Source organism: Castanea sativa, chromosome 6 (assembly GCF_040712315.1).
Source record: "Castanea sativa cultivar Marrone di Chiusa Pesio chromosome 6, ASM4071231v1".
Taxonomy (NCBI): Eukaryota; Viridiplantae; Streptophyta; class Magnoliopsida; order Fagales; family Fagaceae; genus Castanea; species Castanea sativa.
In genome coordinates this window covers 11,502,930-11,508,112 of record NC_134018.1, presented here as the reverse complement: position 1 = coordinate 11,508,112, position 5,183 = coordinate 11,502,930, and positions in this window count along the sequence as shown.

Genomic DNA, 5,183 nt, shown 5'->3' with positions numbered 1-5,183 from the left:
TTAGACACAACATGCCCAAGGAATACAACACTGTCTAGCCAAAATTCACATTTTTTAAGCTTCGCATACAACTTCTTCTCCTGCAATAGTTGCAGTACAAGCCTCAAATGATTCTCATGCTCCTCCACACTCTTAGAATATATCAAAATATCATCAATAAAAACCACAACAAATTTGTTTAAGAAGGGTTTAAACACCCTATTCATCAAGTCCATAAAGGCTGTTGGTGCATTGGTTAAGCCAAAAGGCATCACCAAAAATTCATAATGGCCATACCTTGTACGGAAGGCTGTCTTGGGCACATCAGTGGTCTTAATCTTCAATTGAAGGTAATCGGAACGAAAATCAATCTTAGAGAAAACCTGTGCTCCTTGGAGTTGATCAAACAAATCCTCTATCCTTGGTAAAGGGTACTTATTTCGCACTGTCACTCTATTCAGCTCTCTATAATCAATGCAAAGTTGCATGCTCCCATCCTTTTTCTTTACAAACAATACGGGTGCACCCCAAGGGGAAACACTAGGCCTGATGAAGCCTTTTTCAAGCAGCTCTTGAAGTTGTTCTTTTAATTCCTTTAACTCAGCAGGTGCCATTCGATATGGGGCTTTAGAAATTGGGCTAGAACCTGGGCCATCTCCAATTACTATATAAGCACGTGGGCCATCTCCAATTTCATGTGTTCCTTTGTTTGTTTCTCTTTTTTTTTCTTTTTTTATAATTGGTCAGACCTCGTTGACTTTTCTATTCACTCCTACCAAGATCAATAAACAAATAATAATAATAAGAAAGAAAGAAGTTGAGCTCTGCTCACTTTGGTTCTGCCATATACCCTAAGAAGTCCACATCAGGTACTAATTATCAAAGAAAACCATGCAAAACTTTACCATTAAGCCCAAAAATTTATCGCCTCTATCTCGCATAACGCAACAAAACTATGGAAAAAGATTAAATCTTAGAACCTAGAAAAATCTGAAGATACATTGTCTAGTTTACCAAAAAATAAAACTAAACTTTTCTTCGTATGCATCATTCAAACTCTTGAATATTTGAATAGTTTCACTATTGGCCAAAATACCAACAAAAAAAAAAATACGTTAACTCTAAATAAAACTTAGATTTGACAAGAAAGAAATTTTTTAACTTTTACCTTGTGCAGTCAAGTCTTCTCTACTTGAGTATTTTGGCTAGTCTCTTCCCTTAAAACATCTGTCAGTATACGCTGACTTAAATTAGACTATATAAACTAGGGTTTCAACCTTATTTTCTAAAAACCCCTTAATAATTTTAATTATAACAATTGACCCCATAAACAAATTTACTTAAATACCCCTCCTTTTATTTATTTATTTATTTTTTCTTTTCGGGTATTACAATGCTCCACCTTGAGGGGGAGTGTTGAAGAGAGCATTGCAGGTGCTGTTGTGATACATCAGTGCTGCTGTCATGAAGATGATGCAGCTGCAGAATTGAAGAGTTATATGCAAGAGTTGTACTACATGTCATTGAGTATTAGGTAGATATACTACAAGTAGCTTTAGTTAGTTAAGTGAACATGTAATGTGCACTTGAGGAGATTAGTTAGTTAGTTTGAGTTGGTTATGAATTCTGTTATTCCTAATGATGTATATAAACTCAACTTCAGTAATCAATAACACATCAGATAAGCATTTCATCAATTTTACTCTAATCACAAATCTCAACAAGTTTTAATATAAAACTCTATTATCATTCTTCTTTTATTGGTGATTAATCATTTAATGCTTTCGCAATTTTCTGCTTCCTTTGAGTGCTGGCAGCATCAGAGATGCCTTGGTGTGAAAGCAGATATAGTCCTTGGAGGTTATTTTCCGTTCTTTGAGAGAAAAAAAAAAAAAAAAACTATATAGGTCAATGATGCATATCAGTTTTTTGATAAATGTACAGTGAGAATAGGAGTTGATCTCATTATATGATATGGTATGACTCCCACCCTTTCAATTTGTTTCTTCATCTTTTGCTCAATTGAAGCTTTGGATTTTTATTCCCTAAAATAGTGGGGGCTCAATTAAGGAAGCTTAGGATTTTTATTTTGATATACCTTTTTTTATGTCCTTCCAGAAACCTATAAGCTTTTTTTTTTTTTTGTTGGGAATCCAACTTAAAAGCTAAAAAAGTTGACTTGGCTGATGTTTATTGTATGATATACCCTTTAGTGATAAGGACAATATATATGATTGTGTGTACCTTGCGCAATTACAAATATACAGGTCATATATCTTTTCAGTAAATAATATTGACATTATTCACATGGATTTTGGTACATGATTTGGGCCAATTGGCACCTCTGCAGCTCTGCCCTCCATAAATATAGGTTAGTATGAGTTTGTGTCCTCTCAAATGCACTTGAGTGTAGTACCTGGGAAATGAATTTGGCATGATAATGTTATTGCATAAGGGCATATCAAAGTGAAAAAATTTATTGGGAGACTATATGTCTATATGTAATTAGAGAATGATTTCTTATTAGTTGGTTGTGCCTTATATTTTGGTATTGCATTGGTTTGTTGTTGTGGTCTTATTGGATTTTAAAGATATTGTAATTGTTTATTTGTTGTGTTGTGGTTGGATTTGTTTAAATTTTTGGTGTTAGGTTGTTGAGAAAATTTGGGGATCATTTGGTTTTGTGACAATAACTTTGAAATCGGCAATCACCACACACACACACACACACACACACACACACACACACACACACAAAAGCTGTTTTTGGCATACTCATGTGATTTTTAAAGATATTATGATTCCCACCACTTTTGTTAAGGAGAATGATGACTTGACTAGGCATAATGTTGTGTTGTATATGATTGATTTGTTGTTAGAGAGACAAGATTGTGTCACCAATTCATTTGCATGAGAGATTATTTAGTTGTATGTTTTAGGCTAATAAAGATGTGAAAATAACATTTCTTGCTTGCTTGAAGCTACGACATCCCATCCATCCTATCCGAAAGGATGATATCATTGAGTTGATGTTAGGCTAGGGTGCCTTAACAGGAGGATCATTTTGAAACACATCTTTTTCCAAACTTGCTTTCCCGGTTCTGGAATCAATCCTACTAAACAAAGAGGCTTTCTTCAAAGGGTATGCAAAAGAGTGGGGCTAGGATTGGTTGTTCTTGACGCATGGAACTCCTTTTAGGTTCAAACTTTTGGGGGTTCAAGCCCAAACCTTCAATGTCTTCCCCTGAAGGCATCAATTGGGTGTCAAATTTGATTCTATCGAAGAAAAAAGTACAATCTTTGATAGGGCATCAAAAAAAAAAAAAATCCAGCTGTCTTAGAAAGTGGTATAATCTGAGTCAAACTTTTCACAAAGATGATATCATATGGGTCTCTAGCAATTTTGGAAATTTCTCAACAAAATAAGCTTACTGGATGAAGCAGCAAGATTGCTTCAATGATTGGAAAGGTTTATGAAAATCGAAGGTACATGAAAGACTCATGCTTGATGCCATGAAAAATCCTCTGAACAAGTATGGTAAGTGAGAAATTTAAAATTAATGACACGAGCAGACAACTGTGTAAAGTAAAGTAGAGTAGAGTAGAGGTAGAATCATTAGAGCATCTTTTATAGACTACCTCTTCACAAGAATCATACAGTCATTCTCTCCGTTGCCATTTAGATTCTGTAACATGAATATAAACTCAAATATTGATTTGCTTAAGATGATTTTATAATTGAGTACTTCCTCTATGTGCCCTAGGCGGAATGGCTTGACTATTTTTGCAGTTGTTTGCTTCGAGTCTTTGACATTATCTGGATGATTAGAAACAAACAGAAATAACTGAATGAATAGTTACAAGCACAAATAGGTGAAATCTATATACATTGATATTGAAGATTATACAGTTCATTAAAAAAAAAATTAATGAATTTTGATAAATGGATTCACATCATTTACTGTTTTTAAAATAACTGAATGTAATATAATTATTTAAATAATTAGGGAGAATTACACTCTCCTCCTTTAAGGTTTAAAGGAATGACACTCCACCCCAAACTTGAAGGGAAAAAACACTCCTCTCTCTTGAGATTTGAAGAAATTAACACTTTTCTCATTTTGTTTATATTAGTAACAAAATATTCTAAATTTCTATAAAAATCTCTTTACAAAAGTTTAACCATGATTAATAAATAAATAAATAACTAATAAATTTAGAATAAAAATGCAAAATTTATCAAGTACCAAAACACTTGCAATGACAAATCTCTCCATAACTTGTTGAAAAAAGAATAATAATAATAAGCAAAATTCGTACTTCATATTTTTAAAAAGGTTTAACTAAAAATATAAAATAATGAATTTTAATTCCGAAATGAAGGATAATCGTTGAAATATGCCCTTAAACAAAAGGCGGGTTAGCACACAGAATTTTTAATACTATTAATTTAACAAAATTTAATCAATCGGATGTTAAAGGGGAAAAGTGTTTTTTGCTCTTCAAGTTTGGGGTGAAGTGTTATTTCTTCAAACCACAAGGGAGGTGAATGTAATTATCTCAAATAAATATCATGTTTGATATATGAGTGGATTGGATTTCACCAACATATATAACTTACATAAGCATAAAAATATTGAAAATCAATATTTTTAAAAACAAAATATTTAAAAGAATCGGAAGAAGAAGAGGTTCAACAATTTGAGATGAGACTAGAATTATTGAAAAGTTTTGATAGAATACTTAGTTATTAACTTACACATTGAGGCTATAAATTTCAATGCTTGTAGTTGTCTGAACTCTGAATCTTATTAAAAAAAGTAAGTTACATACGTAACATGTCTTTTCTTTGAAAACTCATTTTAAGTCTCTTTTTTTTTTTTGTGGAATAATTGTAAACACACACACACACACATATATATATATATATAAAGCAGTGTTACATTACTCAATAACTTGTTATAGAATTCATATTTGAAAATTTCATTGTTGATTTACGTGTTCTATATGTTTTTAACAATCACGTCAATTTTCATGTCAATTGGATATTATTTACGATTTGATCTATAAACTCATCTTTTATGCATTATTTTAAATTACAAAAACTTGAATTTAAAAAATTGATTAATAATATGGCTATTAATCTTTGATCATCTTGAAATTTAGTAAGTATGGAGAACATATGAAAATAATGCAATCTAACA